Consider the following 20,202-nt stretch of genomic DNA (forward strand, 5'->3'; position numbering starts at 1 on the left):
ACATTTCAAAATTATATTTATAGACCAATTTTTCCTCCCTCTGTACCAGACTACATGTTTATTCAAGAGTAAAGCCTCGAGTAAAGCTCTCTTCAAAAATAATGAAGTAATTATTTCAATACGTAAAGAAGAAGCATTGCAGAGGTATGCACTTCCTTTATCGTTTTGAGTAGTTTTAAAAATGTTCTAACTAAATTATAAAAATATCAAAATAGAATCTCAATGATTGTCCCGGCGCATCCACCATTTCTGCGACGCATCACATTTGTTGAGCGAAATATGAACACAAATACGCTTTTGTATCGGCTTTGTTGTAATGAAACGCACAAAACATTACCTTTAAATTGAATTTAAACATCACAAATAGCAAAATGTCGCTTTCAAATATTTTCCAGCGAATCCACATTTTTGCTCCTTGTGAATTTAAATTACAAAAATATATTTTTCCATGATCATTGAATTTCAGTGGTCTTTCCTCACTGAAAATAGTGAACAAAGATGGCAATTGAATCACTAGTGAGGAAAAAATATTTTGTCACTAGTGAGGAAAAAATATTTCCTCACTAGTGAGCAAAATGAATGTTTTGCGAGTTTGTCGATAGAGGGCGCCAATCAGCGAATTTAGCTGAATTGTCTCTTTATTTGCACGAGGTTGTAAAATCCGTTACAAGTTCGCTTGAGCACTCTCGCCCTCGAAGCGTTCCCACGGACCGAGCAGAAATTTTTCAATATGCATATTTGATGGCAGCAAGAAAGAGCTCGAGTTTACTGCAGACTCTAATGATAATCCTTATTGCCACAACCCATAAAATTTTTAAACGAAAACTTACACCGCTTGCCCCAAAGCAACATTCAACCAGCGCAAATATAATTCTAGTGAAGGTTAGATTATGCGGGCAGTGTTTACCGTTCTAATTATATTTGACGAAACCATCTTGAAAGCTCTCCGGGGATACTTTTGATGTGTGCAGCACGGTGCGCGCTCTCATGGCGCAAAATAATTTTTAAAAAATGTTGAGGCACTGATGTGGAGCAGGGCAATAAAGCACGTCAATTCGTGCAATCCTGGCGCATTTATTTCTATATGCATATATGAGCAAAGAGATTTGTTGTTAAGCCCCGCCAGATTTATGTGGCTTTGGGTAAGTTTAACCTTGTGTAAGTCTGAAACAAATATATGTCCGTATATAAAGTTTACAACGGTAAAACCCCAATATGTCAAGTTTCTTATAACGCCACATTAATTCCTGTTGTTGCTTGCAAAATAAAAAAGGACCGCTCCCCTTTTTTCACTTAAACTCTTTTTACGCCCCCGTTCACGAGTTGTAAAGATTAGCTTTGAAAGAAATTTATCATCGGGAAATATTCGGCAAAAGCGCTAAACACGAAATATCACTCTAATTCAGTTGAATACACCAACTTTTTATTATCCGCAATTATTCTGCTCGACGGTACACCGGGGAGTCGTTCCACTTTTCATAAATAACTCTCAAACAACAATAAAAAATCATAGAGACGCCCCGATAACACGTTTCCCGGAATTGCCCCCCGATCGCGGGGGCAGTCGTATTAACAACCCCCAACTTATCGTCTCTTCGGCGACAATTAATCCGGAAGGGGATGGACCGAAACTCGATATCGAAAATGGGAATTACTGGTCGGACGAGTGTAACTGCGAGTCCGGGTGAATATTGCATGTCCCGGAGCAGATACTCTGTTTGTTTTAAAATCGATGCGATCCAATTTTAACAAATAATTACCGGTGAAACCGGCCAGAGGACTCGTCGGGACAACAATGCTAAAGAGATCAATGCCATGCGCCATTAATCCAAATCTTCTTTCCTCAGATAGACGGTAATGGAAGCGAGTTTAATTCGACTTTGTAGACGGTTTGAGCGATCTCAGAGCGGATACACAGGAATTTTACTTATTGGAACACACGTTTCTTGGCACAAAAGTTACAGTTTAAAGGCGGAGTGTTTAAGGAAAAGCGAATGTCGCTAAACTGAACCAGAGGAGAGCGGTTAATTTTTAATTAAAAATTAGAAAAAACACGTTTTAAAATCATAATGACACACTTTACTACTAGTGTGGTAAAGTAATACATTACCGCACTATAGCGGTAAAGAGTCATGTAATGTGGAATGTTTGTACTTTTGTCGTGATTTCGCGAGTTGGATGTTTAAGAAAATCGTAGTTACATATTTTGTCGTACTCTCTTTTGGGTCATTTGACACATTTAAATCCAATGTTGTTTTAAAAAATCAATTAAAGCATTGATTTTTCTGTCGAGAACTCAATATTAAATCTCTACCCACAATCTCACTGTTTCTCGCTCGCTCGGTTAAATTCGGCTCGCATGAGCCTTTCACCTCGGAGCGTGTGGCGTGACGCGTGACGGTGAAACTAATTCACTGCCCGGGAATAATATCGCGGTGCGCCTAAAGACGCGTTTTCACTTCAGAAATAATATGTATCCAGTTTTTTGCAGCAGATTTTTTTAAAACTCCCTCGCGTCATTTTAAAGTCATTAAGAGAAAAATGTTCGCAACGAGTCCATTTGCTTGAAACACCTTTTTTTTTGCAAACAACCACTCCACTCCGCTTTCGTTGTCTATTTGCACTCGAAAACACGCCTGATATTTATATTTTATGTCAAGTTTGCTATTGGAAAACAGCGCTGATCGCATTCATTCCTTTCAATCACCGTATCGATTTGCTGCCATTAACTCTTGTTCGCAACTTGTCACTTACGTAATGGCTGCTAAAATGTTTTAAATTTAAGTTGAACGTAATTTTCGACCGTGTTGATTAAACTGTCCCTTTAGAATATTTTGTTTGACAAATTCCGGAAACGGAAAACATTCACGACACATTTTCAGGATTGCATTAAATTGTTTGCAACGGTGCAATTTTAATTTCGTTGGGTGTTTATCCCGAGGATGAATCTGGCAAACGAGATTGACGGCTAATAACGGGGATGCAGTCCGCATGACGTAAATAGTGGATTTGCATTATCAATTAATTTATGTCGTTATTAACGAATTCCGCAGTGGACAGGATGCAATTGGATGCAGCGGCGTCCCGTGCTCTATTTATTGGAGTGCATTAAGGGAGTGCGCGATGTAATCCCGAGGAAAAGCCGGGACTCATGACTTATTAAAGGTGACCGCGCTGATAATATCTATAAATAGGGGTTGCTCGGAGCTTTATTGCCTAAAAGAGTCGCCGGTTAGGTCGAAAGGGCTGTTTTACATAATTACATCGATCGCCACGGGAATAGCGCTCTCGTTTTCTTTGCCTCAATGACACTGCGCACTTTAACGGTTTAATTTTTAATTTTAATCAAGAATTTGCTCCGTTTAACTGTGCATAATGAGATTTAACTATCCATGAAACAAGACGTTAATATTTTATTGCGAGGTTATTACAACTTGAGCCATCCGACTGAAATGAGATTACGCACATTGAATTACTTATTAATTGCCGAAATGATTTTGTTTCCTTTGGAGCTTTCGCCGCAGACAGAGAGCTTTGTAAGAGCAAGGCTTCGTCTTGTGAATGTTCAATCTTCACACAATCGCTCAGCGGAACACAAATTAATTTTTTGCAGATACATACATACGTTCACAGCTTGCCACCTCCAGCACTTTAAATTTCCCTTTTTTTCTTATAGGAAATGACTTTTTAATCTGTCCAAAAAAATTCAGTTAAGCTTCATTTGCAAACTTTGGAGCGGAAAATAACATTTATGCGTTATTGCCCAAAGCCAACCCCTAACTTAACGTTCACTCAAAGATAAAATTATAAAATAAGAAATTTTACACTGTACAAGTACACAAATTAGATTGAATTTGGGAAGAGTTAAAAATTAGATTTTAAAAAATTATCAAATCAAAAACAAATTTGTGAAAAAAATTGATTGATGATCTGCCCAGAAATTATACAGGGTGTTAGGTAAATGTCCTGCCAAACTTTAACCGTGAGCTATTGGCTTCATGTAGAACTCGGAAAAAATATTTTAAAAATTCTGTCAAAAAATAAATTGACATTTATTTTTGAGGTAAATTTTTTTTTAACTGCTTTTAGTCTTCTACGTTGTCCCACAACCTCGTAGGTAAAATTTCGGCTGATTTTTAAAATACACCCTGTATATCATATTTTATAAAACGTACGCCAATGCGAAGTAACCTCTAGGAAATATGCTTTAAAACAAGAAAACCGCATTGGTGTACGTTTCATAAAATATGATATACAAGGTGTATTTTAAAAATGTGCCACAATTTTACCTACGAGGTTGTGGGACAACGTAGAAGACTAAAAGCAGTTAAAAAAAATTGTACCTGAAAATACAAATGTCATTTTATTTTTTGACATAGAATTTTTTAAATATTTTTTCCGAGTTTCCGGTTAAAGTTTGGCAGGACATTTCCCTAACACCCTGTATATTTGACATTTATATTCGGGTGGTGTGAGAAGGTCCTTTGTAGTACCTAGATTTAGACCCAATGGAGGTTTCCTTGAGAATTTTCTGCTACTGCTTTCTCTGCAGAGCTACACTGTTATCAAGTTTCTTGTAAGGGGACATTTGGAATGTGTTCTTAAAATTCTTGCAAGTAAGGTTCAGAATGATAATTCCAATATTCCGTTTGCAAAATTTGCGTTTCTGAAGTACTGTATTGGTTTAAATAAAGCAAAGTAAGATAAAATCGAAAAAAAGGCTTAGCCAATGCTAAGACATGTATCGTAAATCCCAAAAAGACACTCCTTAGAGAGAGTTCATCAGGTAATAAGAAAATTTGGACTAAATCTAGAATTGATATTATAGTAAAATTAATTACACTCAGTTGAAAATAATTATTGTTAAATGAAATTTGAGGAAAATGTTGTTGCTCGTTTTAATTAGTAATACTTCAAAAGGTAGACCGCGTAGAAGCTATATATAGAAAACAATCTATTTGTTGTTTTCAAATTCTTGCGGCATCAAAATACGTAGCCACACCGCCGCCTCAAGCATTGAAATGTTACAATATGATTTGCAAAATAACCACTTGCGATGTTTGACGAGTACAAATGATGAAGGAATTGTAGAGATATCCACAGGCTAGACATGATTAGAACAGTGATAAACGGTTACGTATCTACGTAGATCGTAGAGTGTAAATATATTTAAAGCAAGAGTGAGACAGGGCTGCCCGCTTAGCCCCCTGCTATTTACGATATATGTGGCGCGTGGATGAAATGTTAAAGAAAGCACAAGCCGGGGAGGGGGGAAGAGTGTGTGTGGTAGGAGGAGAGGTAATTGTGGCAAACAATGAAAGAGAAATGAAAGAAATGATGAAACCAGGGATAAGGTGCATATCAAAGAGATAGCGAGGAAAACATGTGTTTGGGTAATAGAAGAAAGAAAGCGGGGAGATGATTTCAGGAGAAGAATGATGACTGATGAGGTTTGAGAGCATGATAGAGAGTATAGTGATGTACGGGGCAGAGATTTGGGGATGGAAGGAACAAGAAGAGGTAGAGAAAGTGCAAGAAAAATATTTGATAGGGGTGCTAGGAGTGGACAGAGAAACGCCAGTGAGAGAAGAGTGCAAGAGGAATAGGCTGAGAGTGAAAGCGGGAAAGGGAACGGTAAAGTTTGAGGGCAGAATGGATGGAAGAGAAAAGTGCAGGATACTAATGAAATGATGGAGAAAAAAAAACACGGAGAAGAAGGAGAGAGAGAAATACTATCAGAGAAACTGGTATGCCAGTGAAAAAGTGGAAAGATTAAGAGCAAAAGGAAGATGGATGAATGTAGACCTGAGTGAAAGGGACAAAGACACGGACAAGCAAGAAAAAAGGGAAAGAAGGGAAAGAATCAAAGAATCCAGATACAACAGGGAGTATGACAGAGGAAATTCCGGAGTACCTGGGAAGAGAGAATGCAAAAAAAAAGAAAAGTGATGGCGAGATTTAGATGGGGGAACGAGAAGAGAGAAAACAGGTAGTGGATGAAAGAAGAGAAAAGAAGGTGAAGAATGTGTTATAAAGAGAGAGAGATAATTGAGCACATATGGAATGGATGTAGTGAAATGAGAGAGAGGGAGAGAAGGCAACGGGACGAAATACTGAGTGAAGACGGAAGAAAGATAAGATGGAGGAAAGAAATATGGAAGAGGAGGGAAAGGATAGAAAAAGAAGGGTGGGGCATAAGAAAAAATGTAAATTTTTGAAATTGTTATTTTTATGTTTGTAATCAGGAATCGCAAAGCTTGGAGGACAAATAAAGTATACATATTAAAAGCAAAACACATATTTGGAAAAAATACAAATTAATATTTGTCTAACGAAGGTGCTGCTCCGGTTTCACGGGTCGTAGTGCCAATTATTAATCATATCATGGATATATACAGGGTGTCTCAGCTAAGAATTTTGAGTGTAATATTTCCGTTATTTACCAACGGCTTTTTGTGAAATTTAAAATACAGATATTTTAGACGGTGAAGAGTAAAATCCCATTAATGCAATAACCCAAGTCTTAAAAACGTAATTTTTACATGCCTTTTTAAAATGTTGAATCACTTCAGATTTATATCAAAAAATTGATCGTCAATAAAAAATGCTGTAGGAAAAAACTCGTCCTTGAAAGACGTCTGGTTTGCAGGAAAAAAGAAAAAAACTGTTAAACGAGGCTGCAAATGCAAAAACCTAGACGCCTATGAAACAAACGCGCACTATCGCCGAATTTTGGTCACCCCTGTTCGCACAAACGCGGATGACATATTTGACGTTTATCTTTCTAACCTCAAAAACACTTACAAAGTTAAAGACAACATTTGGATGTAATTTATTATACTGGATGCTTTAATTCTTCCATAAAGGACTAAAACACGATCGGGATATTTTAGCGAGGTAATTTAGTCCACGTACGCTTCCTGTGTCTTCAAAAAATTGACGACTCTCTGAACCTTAAATTTTGTAAAGTCTACATTTGGATAGTGTTCCACGAGAAAACGAACTGTGTCATTGAAGTTCTTACGTCATTCTCCATAGGCAAAAATTGTTTCCTTTTTCAACAATATTGAAATTTCTGCCATTGTAGTCAATTTTTTAGAGTATTTATTGACATTTTTAATAAAGCGCGCCCACTTCTGACAGATTTGGAGGGGTGTACAAAATGTTGCTTGACAACTTTTCATCAATTGTTTCAAAAGGTAACTGCTTAAATACCTTCAAAATTTAGATTACATTTTTAACAACAAAATCTAATCTTTTTGTTGAATCAGACGAGTGATTTACTTAATTGTTTGTGTAGACACTTATTTTTTAATGTTTAACAATCTAATAATAATTACGCTTAATTTTCAATAAAGGAAACATGTGTTAAAATTGCATTTTTCAACTTGAGGTAATTTTATTATTTCCAATTGAGCCTTCACCGTCTAAAATATCTGTATTTTATAATCAGATTTGAGTCCAAATTGCATTCATTTCATCTTTATTGGAGCAATGTGAAGTAATCTTTTTTAGCAATATCATTTTTATTTTAACTGAACTAGGTAGTCTCATCTTGCTCTTTACAAATTTTCTCACTGTTGCTAATAACCACACCAAACATGTTACTCGATCTGTCATTAAACTTTTATAAAACAGTCTCCTTTCCAACAGCTTCAAAGAATTTACACTGCATTGTAGCAACTGAAGCTCACTTTGTTGGCCAATCGAATCGAAACTGCTAACTTCGTGAAGCTGTACAGACAATAGTTTGTGGCAAATGAAATTTTTCTTACTCGTGACATCGTCGCATATTTCGAAAACACGATAACAATTCCAAAAATGAAATGTTTCAAAGAAAAGTATTCGTAACGTTCCTTCTTTGTTTCCCTCCACCAAATTATAGAACAAAGAATTCTACTTAAAAATTTTAAATCAACTTTTCCGGTCTTTAATTAAAATGTATTTGGTTGAAAAACAACGATCAAAGCATAAAATATACGCGCTGACCCCGTTAAAAAACAACAAATTGATTGTTGTTTCTGACAAACGGCTAATTAAATTGACTAATTATATGAAAATTATTAATCGGTCGTGTCAGAATCAGAATCACATAATATTTCCCAACAAAGCGAACATTTGTGTTTTTCACGTTTTCCACATAAAATGCCATCCGCGGTTGGAATAATTAAATTTCCACACGTGTGCCGTCCGACTAAAATAAACAAATTTTCTATTTTAATTATCCCAACTCTTTTCACCTGAACTTGTGCATTAACGCGAACCGGACCAGTCTCTATGTAAACAATTTAACGTAACAAATGTTTACAACATAATTCACGAGATTACGTTCCCCAGAATCCTGGAAGGATACTAATTTTTAACAATTAGCGGACTTTGTGGCTTTATCCTGTTTTACGACAGGATTATTATTATGAGCAAAACTGTTGTTTTATAACGACTTTTTTTCCTGACTGTATTTTTATTAGCTATATTAAACTTGGGACGAAATTCGTTTTCCTACTAAATTTAATTCCGGGCTAAACTTGGCTCGTCGACCAATAAAAACTTAATAACGATCCACGCAACTTATAAATTTTTCAACCTAACTGTTGACGCCGGTGATTAATCTTTAACCGTTTGTTGATACAGTTAAACATTTATGGGGAGCAACAGATAAGTCGTGGGAATTTATATTTTCGCGAACGAGCCGAAAAATGTCACATCGATTTTGCGGAAAAAGTAAACGTGTGCATCTGACAGATGCTTAAACAAAAAAAAATTAAAAGTGCCTTTTGTCCTCGCCTGTGTCAAGCCTCGGCTGCGCCTCGGCCAGAAAACTTTTTCCACATTACTGTACCTAAAATTGCAACACCTCCTCCGCCATTCGCCCCGACGAACAGTTGACGGTGATTAACTCCCCCAATTCCTGATCCGCAATAAAAAATCGTTAATAACCCCGATAGCATCTAGTTATTTCCTTCTGTCTGTCAAATTGCGGTCTAAAGTGAACACTTCCGGTTGGATTTTTCCGGGAGACCACATCTTCCGCGCCCACAAATGCACAAATAATTAACGTCACCCCGAAGAAATATGTTCCGGGATGCAAATTTCGTGACCTGTCCTGCGCCTCGACATTCTCATCAATAAGCTCCGGCATAACGCTATTACAGATAAATCACCGCCGAAAATGGCCCACCGAAACATACATCAAACAGAAACAAATTACTTTTTTTATTGGAGATAAATCACCAGTCAATGGCAAGACGGTGGCGCGCAGGGGTTAATCCTGGGACCGGCCATTTTTTCAAAATTCTGCTTCACATTCGAGCCGTTGAAATCTCGAGGTACATAAACTTTTACTATTATTTCCCCGCGAGGAAGTGCAGTTATTTTTAACGGGGACGTTGTATTTTCTTCCAAAGGCTCTTATTGATATCAAATGGGGGTGTTATTATTTCTTTCGCCTCCTGCTGGCCACTTGCGTACGTGATCAGGGCCCCGACTCGATTTTCACTTCTTCTTTTCCTCTCAATATTATTCTCATTATTAGGATTGTGGCGTTTATCGGAGTCGGAGCCGCAAACTCTACGTTTTTTACAACTAAGTAGGTATAAATTGAAAAGCGCATTAAATTTATGGCGCTCTCACCACTCTTTTATTTTCACTCTTGTCGGAGAGCAAAACATTGTTGCAAAAACACAAAATAATTTGCAAACTGCGGCGCTGCGAAACCTATCCAAATAAACAAAAACAATTCATTTTCCCTAATAGTTTTTTTCCCGAATAAACAGTCTCATATCTGTGGTTTATCGTGTCGCCGCTTGGGGGCGTAGTTTTGTAAACAATGGCGACGAAGCCCGGATAAAAAGGAAGGGAAATTAAGTTTTCCGAGCGGTCTGAGCGCATTCTAAACGGCTAAAGAGTTAAGTTTTAATATTATTTGTCGTAAGTATAAGGTGCGCTTAGTAGTTAATGGGTCGAGTTGAATTAGTTCTGGAATATGCTTTTAGCGCTTTATAATACAGAGAAAGACGCCATTGTCTTGGCATAATGGCACTGAAAACGATCAAAGTGCGAGGAAAAAGTGGCGCGGGGAAAATGTTGTCTAATGTCGCCGAGCGTTCCAGTTTACTTCTTCGACTGCTGTTGCGGAATTTTATCTAATTATTGACGGAATGTTTGCTCCGGGTGGTAACAGCCGTGACGGAGGGTTACCGTAAGCGGGGTTAATTTGGGGCTAACGGGATCGCAAATGGAATTTGGCGGCCGCACAAAAATCGACTCGCTTAAAAGATATTTACGAGGTGGATAAATGGATGCGAAAATGCAAGACTGCGAGGGGGGCTAAACTAGAACGAAAATTAAAATGACAGAAAAAATAGGATAAAGTAAATGACAAGAAATATCACCGGGCGCGTAGGTGATGTGGGATCCTAGTTGGCGTTGAAAATTTTCCGATTCTTGAATAATGCTAGTATTTTGCATTGCACCGAGTCGATTGTGGAAAGAAAATCTAAATTGATTCTTTTCCTTTGTGTGAACTTCACCCCAGATTAACGCAAAATTAACAAAACGCAACATTTCGAGCAAACAGTGCCACCACCATCCTGCTTCAAAGGGTGAATTAAGCCTGTTTCCCGAAAGTCGTCCAGTTCATTAAAATCGACCATCGCTGTTGACCAAGCGGTTGGTCGCTCTCCCAACAAACAAAATTTACCTTGTGAATAGACAAAATATTTTCCAGCGGCAAACGCCAAAGAGAAATGTTTTCCTTTCGCAATCAATTGGCTCGATTTTGTGTTTTAGAGCGACCCCCAGCTGCCATCTTCCGGCCGCCCCGCAATTATTACCATGTAAAAAGTATGATCCTGTTCAGAATTTCCTATCGGCATGAATTATTTATACCGGAGGAGAACAATGTCGATATTCATATCGGCGCCCCGGTCGTGCGTACAACTCCTTTTCTTTTATTTTCCTTTCATTCTCCCTCTAACCACCGCCACTTTTACAACCCCGAATAATTGAGTCTGGGCAAATTATGGCGGAACAGTCAAGCGCAGGTGTTAAATCCCCAATTCCATTGACCCCCGGTCCGGAGCACGGGTAATTGGTAAACAAAGTAACACAATCTGGGAGGACAATGGACCCGCCGTTGTTACCCCGTTTCTTCGGGCGGAAGCGCCGTTAAAAATCATTAACGGAAACAAAGCGCCGTAATTAGACGGAAATGACGCCGAGCAGGCTCTCCGGGGGTGGCGAGCCAGACATCCCCCGCGTACACATGCATACTTCATTGTCGTGGAATGAAGTGCACATGGCGGACGGCGAATTTTCCCACAGACGGAAAATTACGGAAAACTGGTGGCCTGCATGATACACCGACGCTGAAAAAACAATAAATAAAGCGCAATCGGAAGCGGACGGGCGAATGCAAATCAGGTCTTTTCATGGTTCGGTTATTTTGTAATTTGTAAAAAGCATACAAGTATCTGTCGGTTTTTATTTTATTTTTTTATAATTTTTTTTTATGAAAGTGCCCTACTCAACAATCTCAAAAATGTGGTTTTTTTCTTTAATTTTCTCAATTATTTACTTTACCGCACTAGGTGCAGTAAAGTATGTCATTACCTGTCTGAAATGAGTGGGATAAATGGCATATATCGCACGGTCGCAGATAAAAATAAATTTAAATAAATCTGAATTTATATTTTTGTACCGTAGCATGTTTATGTATCAACAAGATCAGTTCTAATGAAATTGTATATAATGCAACGCAACACAACACAGCAAAACCTGCGTTACGAATTTACGTGTCACGCCACTCTACAGCTGATAAGAAAACCCTATTCGATACAGTTATTTGAAACATTTTTTTACAATTACAAACAAATTTGTTTTTTTGTTCATTGATTTGGATCTCTGCACCACGCGCGTCCTTGCGTTCACGAGTGTAAAGGGGGCCTTATCCTGGATGGAATCCGCCGATCGCTTTAACAGTTTCTTAAGTGGTTAGTTTAAAAATCCGATCAACAATTTCACTTAGAGAGATTAATGGCGCCCACCTGTAGCGTCCCGCGCCCATTAGCGTGAAAAATTTAAATAGCACTGGGGTTAAACCGTATCAGATTTGAAAATCACCCTGTTCGAATCACAAATGTGGACCTAATGTGGGGCGAAAAATGCGCTTTTTCGCCCCAGCCAGATTAACAACGTGAAAAATTGTGACGCCTGGATTTTGTGGGGAAAGGTGACTGCGCCGCTTTAGGTGGTGGTGTGCAGTCGGGGGTGGGCACGCCGACCTGCCCCTCTGCGAGCAGCCCTTGTTGCTCCACTATTTCTCCCTTCACTTCATTATTCTCTAATTTACGGTGTAAACTATGTCGGATGTTATCGCGGACGTAACTGTCGCGTGTTGGTCTATCGATCGCCCTCTGGTGGCGCATTGACGCTTTATAATTGTTTTAAAGTGGACACGTTTGACATTTCTGAGCAAGCCTTAATGTCATGGATTTTGACAGCTTTCGGCGCTCCTCTTCCTTCATCGTAGGGAGGTGTTGGATTCTGCCATGGGCTGTGACCTTGGAAATTTCTGCTCGAGTGAAAAATCTGTAAATGAAAACTGAAAACGTCGACTAAGAGAGAGACAAAACTGGTAACCAATGACAATGTTTTCAGGTCGGTTTGTAGCACCTGCTGCGCAGATATGACTCATAGCCCATGAGAAAATCCAACACCTCTACTAAAGCTCTACAAATCAAAAAAGAATCACAATTTTGCTACAATAATACACACCAAAGAGCTTATGAAAATTTAGTAAAAATTGGAGATTAGAATTGTATGGTCTTCAGTGCCCAAAATCGAAGATTGATTAAAAATTATTTCAAGTTAAAAGTTCCTTATAGTGAATTGTTTACGCATCTAATATTTTTTAATTGATTGTTATTAAACGGGCGCGAAGTGCTATATCCGTAAATCATGCGAAATTGAAGTACTTCGCGGCGCGCCTTAAAACATCTCTCACGACTAAACTGTCCCAACTACAATGCAGCTTATTTATTAAAAAAATTGTTTAAACAATGCCTCGTATATTGACACTCCTTTGTAACATCTTAGGCCTTCAGGCGTCAATTTTTTAATGTAGTCATCAGGTGGTTTCAATTTCTGTACGTTGAGTGCTCTACACCGATTCACCATTACGTTGTAAAGTTCAAAACATAACGGATAGTTCCTGTCAATTCGAACACTCACGCCTTTCCGCAGGGGAATTCTGGCCTTTCGGATTGTAAGCGATGTATCGTGTAGCTCGCTTTTTTTATTCAGAACCTAGGTGAAAAGTAATTTGACAGAGACAGTTCCGGGACCCGGAATTAGACGTGGAGTAATTTTAATTGGCTCGTCAGTGTTGACCCCTGGCTTGATTAAAACAACCTACGAATGGGTAATCAAGTTTTCGAATAAAACGACAGGTGGTTTATCTTCAGAGGCAAAGCAATTAATGGAGCAAGCAAACAGGATAATAAAGCAAAAAGAACAAAAGTCTAGTCTAATGCGTTAGGTCGTGCAATAAATAAAATGTATACGGAGGGAGTAAAGTGTCTTTTCATCCCTCATGTAATTATTGGCCTCGATGCGCTCCTGCAATAAACATACACTCGAGAGCGTTTCAATCCATCGTCACATAATATGCTATAATTTGTTATTTATTTATTACAATAGTGGGAGTTTTGTGCTAGCTAAAAAAAATTAATCGAATTAAATTACGCAACCTTGACAACGACACAACAGCGAAACAAATTCCTGCTGATTACTGACCTTTCTGCGGTCATATTTAAATCTAAATCTGACTCAACTATGTACTATTGAGTCATCAAGAGTGATACGTAAAGTCATGTGACCGCAGACAGAATTGTACTGAGTAATTCCTGGTATACCAATTAGTTTCCGATGAAGCTCTACTGGTGTTGTTAATTTTTACGAAAAAAAAAATCTTAAGTTAATGTCAGTTGAGTAGTGATAAGTGACCTTGAGTAGGGATTGTGGGAGTGTTTAGGAGAGTACGTATTTGATAGATAATAATTATGTAAAAAGTAAAATCTGATCTGAAAGTTTTTTCGGAACTGTTTGTAAACTGTTGTGAATATTTCAGGGGAGTAAAAAATATGAAAATATGCAGTCAGGTACGATGTTTGTTTTTCCGGCGAAGCAGTTCGAAAGCTCGAGGTCATATCTGTATCTCCAGGAAAGGGAATCGGATTTGTATTCGTTCCGGGAGTGCATTTCCGCTTGTAAATGTTTTTGTGAACAAGAGACAAAGAACAACTTTGCCTGGAAATCGTACCGAAAGCGACTTGTGCATTAGGGCCCCGCAAAGATCCAAATAATCCCATTCCAGCCGAAAATATTAATTAATTAAAAATTAGCCGGATCCATCCAGTCATTAACAAAATGAAAACTTTTAATAACTCCTGAGTGGTATTTATTCGTCATCAACATGTAAATAAATATTTCGTGGTCGTCAATTTTGTTATTAGATTTTTTTGTGCGAGCGTGATCGATAAAACATAATTAATTTCGGAGTACGTTTCAATAATTCTGTTGACATATCTCGGGGGTTTGATTTTTGATTTGATGTTTTTGGTGGTGGCGCGGTTTAATACGCGTTTAATTAATCGGACGCGATTGTTGGCGGCGGAACGCAAGTCATCGGCGGATCGGTTAATTGGGGGCGGTGGTGCGTTCGCGGTGTGGGTGGCGCAGTTGTGGTTAAATAAAATTTCGACGATATTTGCAAAAGGGTGAGTGATTTTGGTGTGCGATAAGTTAGATAAGGGGACGGGAGGTTATCGGTCAATTAAAAATAAAATGTGCTGTAAAAGGAAGTTGTGGTTGTCCGCGATGGGATTTGTCAGAAGAAACAAGTTTTCGATGTCAAATTACTGCCGGAGTGATAAGAACTGTTGAAAACAAAGTTTACGGTAGCAAACAAATTGCAAAGTAAGATGTTGTTGGAAGCTGAATTGAGTACAAATGTTTCAAAAATTTTGAAGAAAGACATCTCTGACTAGTTTTCAAAATTGCAAACCAAAATTTCGGTGATATATTTTTTTAAATATTTTTCTTTAGATTAGAAGGTCTGTCCGATGCAACTCAAATACGAAAGAAACATTTTTGTATTATTTCACAAAAGCTATTTCAAAATCAACTAACTAATGAGTTTTATTTGCCCTACGGGCTTTCGGATTTCTGATTCTTCCTTTTTCGATTCTTTCTCTCCTCTTTCATATCTCTTTTATCCATCTTTTCTCCCTTCGGTCTTCATTCAGTATTTCTCCCCGTTCCTTTCTCTCCCTCTCTTCCATTTCGCTGCATCCATTCCACATGTGCTCAATTGTCTCTCTCTCCTCAATGGACATTCTGCACCTTCTTTCCTCTCTATCTCCTGTTTTCTCTATCCTCGTTCTCACATCTAAATCTCGCCATCTTTTTTCTTTCTTTTGCACTCTCCCCAGGTACTCCGGAATTTCCTCTGTCATACACCTCTCATACTTCCTATATTGTATCTGGATTCTTTGATTCTCTCCCTTCTTTCTTGCTTGTTTGTGTCTTTGTCCCTTCCATTCAGCTCTACATTCATCCATCTTCCTTTTGCTCTTAATCTTTCCACTTCTTCACTGGCGTACTCTCTTCTCCGTGTTTTTTTCTTTTCTCTCCAGAATTCTTCCATCCATTTTGTCCTCCAACTTTTCCGCTCTCTTTCCCACTTTCACTCTTAGCCTATTTCTCTTGCACTCTTCCCTCACTATGTAACTTGGCGTTTCTCTGTCCACTCCTAGCACCCTTCACAAATATGTTTCTTGCACTCTCTCTACCTCCTCTTGTTCCTTATGCTCTCGAACATCATCATTCTCCTCTTCAGTTATATTCAATTTTACTAAAACAGCTGAGACTAGAGAAATATACATATTTAAAAAATTACTGAATGTTAGGAGTTTTATATTCTACGTCAATAATTATTTTGTTGTGATTTTATTTTACCAAAATAAGTAGATACATATCCAATATCTATAGATAGGAAACAAAACTAAAACTTTAAAATCTGGGATAAAATTCAACAATTTAAAATGACTGACTACCATATCAGAATTAAAATTTCGGCAAAAGTTCAAAAGGAAGAAGCTTTTGCTATTTTTATAAAAATATATATATTACATTCTCGAAGTCCACTTATATTTTAATTTTTTTATTACGAGATTAAGCTTCAAAAGATATTAAGAATTATAAAAAATATTCTCTAATTTATTACCCCATTGACATATTAATTTTTAATTTTTGATTATTATTTATTTTTTTAACACAATATTCATGTACAGTGTGCCCCAGAGTTGCGAAAAAGCTGCATAACTTGTCTGTGATTAAAGATATCAAATTTTACTTTTTTTTAGATGATAGCTACGCTTCTACTGCACATTCGGAAAATATTGCGGTATATATACAGTGTGTCTCAATATTATAAAAACACTAAAGTTATGTTTTTTTTTAAAGGGAACCTACCCAGTTTGATTTTATTTTTGAATTCTATGCTAAATTATTAATCAAATGTATACAGGTCGTTTTTATTTATCTGCCATCGTTTTTGATCAGTGACGCTTTTTTTTACCAGAATTTCGAATTGCAGGGGTCCCTTCGAAAATTCGTACCTTCCAAATCATTGCACATAAATTAAAATGATTGACACTGTTTGATTTCTGAATGTTTGCCGCATCTGCTGAGTGTTTACTCAACAACCTACTCAGTCGCATATGCCTACTGCGATTTTTTAAAAATAACGAACTAACAATGTCAAAAACTCATTTTTTTCAAATGGCACCCCGTATTTATTATTACACTGGTCGAAAGCTTTTTTGTTTTCCAAGAAAATAATAATAAAACACCTCAAGATTGCACCTGAAAATTTTCAAACTGACACTTGACATTTGTTGGTATTTGTATTCCAATTGTTTTTCACGGCTTACTTGAAAATGTTATAACAAGCTGAACCACAATTAAAAATTGTTTTTTTTTCACTTAGCTATGGACCACAATACATCACTAGATTCAAAAAAAAAAACTCTACCAGACTGAGCCTAAAAAACTACATGTGTCCATTAAAAAAAAAAAAAGTTGACTATCGTTAGCTATTGAAAAAAACTCCAAAAAAAATATATTTTATGGCTGTTTCGTAGCGCATGAAAAACCATATCTTTGGTTTTTTTTTGTTCATTGAAATCGGGTAATAAATAAAAAAGTTATGGGTTGAGGCGTTTTTTATCAAACAGCCTGTATATACCACAAAATTTTGATTTTATGTTCTTTTCTCTTTTCACTATTTATTTTTTCTCACACAAAGAGTTTATGTATAATAAACAGGTAAAATATTGTTCACAAAAGCTGAAGGTTTTAAATTATTTCCTATTTGTTACAGTTTGATATTTCTGTTAATTCGCTTTTTATTTAATCTTTATGTTTGATTTCTTTTTATCTTTATGTCTATTTTCGGTTTTATTAGAAAACTTTGATGGAAAATTTGTATTCGTCTCTTTGTTTTTTGTAAAAAATGAAATTCTGAAATTTTCTTCTTTGTTATTCAAGATTTGATGAAAAATATTAAAAAAATAGAGGGTGAAGGACCTTCCTTTACTTTGTAACGAAATTTTGAAGAGACTTTTCTTTTCCTGTTATCCTTTTAATTTTGCTAAAACAAGAATATTTCCTCTAATCTTTCACATCTTGCGTATGTATTTATTAAATTTTGTTTTTTCTCTTTTGCTTGTTTTTTATTCTTTCATTTCCTTTCAATTTCATACATATTTCTTCTCAAGGTTTTTCTGCCAGCACATACCATTTCAAGTTTTCATTTTCCTTAAATTATTATTTTCTTTTTTGTTACTTTTTGGTACTTCTTCATGATTTTCCTTATCTATTTCCAATTTTAGCCGTCTGTTTAATATTTATTTTTGGCGCTAAAAAACTTTTTTTTTCATTTCACCTCCTTTCTCCGTTGTCGAGGAATAAAATTCTTCAATGTGTTAAAAGTACATTCACATGAAGAGTCTCAAACAGTTTTGCCATGACTGATGCAGCAATGAACAGAAAACTAAATTAACTGAAGAGAAAAAAAGTGGGAAAAACTGCGGTAATAAATTAAATATTAACATTTTTTCTTCAACTGAAAACAAACCTGAAAACCGAAAATTAAAAACATCAGCACAAGTAAATAACACAATTTCACAGTTTTTTTCTTTCTGAATAAATATCAACAAAAAATTTGCTTGCTAACTGCTGGTTCATATTCATTTTATCAACTTTTCACGTAATGGGAAAACTTTTTTTAATGATTTTCTGTTAAACTAGCTGATGAGTGATGAATCAAAAAATATAAAAAAGCAAAGAATTTTATTTTTCTCTGCTTTTAGACTGACTAACTTTGGCTACTGTTCGTTTCAGTGAAGACTTCAAAGTCCTTTGGTCAAAAGCAAGAAATCTAATCAAAAATCTAATAATAATTGCTCTTAATTTTCAATAAAGGAAACATGTGTTAAAATACATTTTTTAACTTGAGGTAGTTGAAGTTTCATAAAAATCCGTTGGAAAATAATCGAGATATTAGGCTCGAAAATCTTAGCTGAGACACCCTGTATAATATTGGAAAATGTATTGATTTGTGCAGTTACACTGACGCTTAAATATTGGTTAATGTAAATATTTGTAAATATATGTAATCAAATTCATTATTATGCACGCAAATTATGTGCATGTTTTAAAATAATAGCACATTTTAGCTAATTTAGCCATATGTCCATTTCGTCATGTCCGAGCTTTACATTTCAAGCAACCCCCACGACGTGACAATGCGCCCTTGTACCTATAAACCTCTGGAACGCTCAATCCGCTTAACTGATTAATTACTACCTGAGAGATAAGTCGGGGAAACCGGGAACGTTTCATCTTCATTATAATTTCCCACCTTGAACCTGCCTCGCCTCAGAAGTCTGAGTCTTTTCGAAACGTTATCAAATTTACAAATTACTAAAAATCACAACCGTCGCTCCACCGAAAGAAATCATTTTATCGGAAAAAGAGACAGTCTGAAGCTGTTTGATGTGGCTTCGAATTCCTGATACTCCACCCAGGATTCATTCCGCTCGTGTCAACCCAAATCCACCATTGACACTCCCTCCAAGGAAAAATTGTGCATCCAGTGCATCTCATAATTCCGCCATTAACGACTAAATCCCTCAAATTCGACAGTGAGTGACAATCTCATTAAAGCCACGTCTTCGCCCCCTTCCGGTGCATCGACGTAAACCGAAACTATCAATTTTGGGAGACACATCAGCTGTTATGACCCGGCAGGAGCGGTCCGCATCCTTCGCAGGACGAAGGAGAGCGCGCAGGAGGCGATTGTGTTTATCTTTCTCGACTGACAAGGTTGCCGCTTTTAAGTCGAGAAACGAATAGTTGCCAGCTAGTTTAGTTTTATTCCCTTTCGACTGAACAAGGCCGAGTCATTAATTTCCTTGACGCTCCTCCAAGACATGGAGAAGTTTCTCTAATAACTCATCAATTAAGGAAGTCGCTACTTTTCGATTATCCAGAAGAGTAAATTATGCACTTGACGAACTTTTATCGAGTGGAGTCAAGAAGCTCCAAAAATAGTTTCTTGTGAATAAAATAATGTGATCCGGGAAGTTTCTTAGAACAATCCGGCACTTGCATTTCAGCCGAAAGCTTCGGCTCCTTCTTATTAATTTTTTAATGAGAAATTTCAAAGCTCTCGTCGTGGTTTCAACTTTTCTTCATATTTAGGCAACGATTTGAGATAATGAGAGTCCTTTTTATACTCTCAGGAGTAACTTTTTTCTCATTTCGTTCACTTTTCAACTGTAATCGACAGATTTCAATTTTCACCATTTAAACATCGTACAAATAAAGCACAACTTTAAATTAGAACTTCCCCGATTCGTCGATCAAACCGTCCAGTAATAATTAGCCCTGCCTTCGGCAGCTTTCCGTCACGTTTTCTGCGACACCTGTAACAGGACTCAATAATTCATTTGTTCCAGGATAACAACGAGGGTCCTGATGCGATCCACCCCGGTCTAAAGCAGCACACTTTCGCTTTAAATGAAGGAGTAATACAACTTCAGTAAGTGAAATATTTATTTGTTTTGTTGCTAAAAT

The 20,202-nt window shown here is 36.9% G+C and overlaps 1 protein-coding gene across 5 annotated transcripts in view; it reads left to right on the top strand.

Annotated features, from left to right (window-relative positions):
* The window catches only part of LOC138141634 (chaoptin), a 161,735-nt gene that overhangs the window by 64,489 nt on the left and 77,044 nt on the right, over window positions 1–20,202 (top strand). For 4 of the 5 annotated variants that reach the window (XM_069062360.1, XM_069062361.1, XM_069036184.1 and 1 more), the window contains one exon: window positions 20,085–20,167. The gene's annotated coding sequence lies outside the window, so the exon portion shown is untranslated. Of the gene's footprint in view, window positions 1–13,885; window positions 14,037–20,084; window positions 20,168–20,202 lie in introns of those variants that run through there. The other variant, XM_069062362.1, reaches the window with a different exon arrangement.

The sequence above is a fragment of the Tenebrio molitor genome, chromosome 1, assembly GCF_963966145.1.
Source record: "Tenebrio molitor chromosome 1, icTenMoli1.1, whole genome shotgun sequence".
Lineage (NCBI taxonomy): Eukaryota > Metazoa > Arthropoda > Insecta > Coleoptera > Tenebrionidae > Tenebrio > Tenebrio molitor.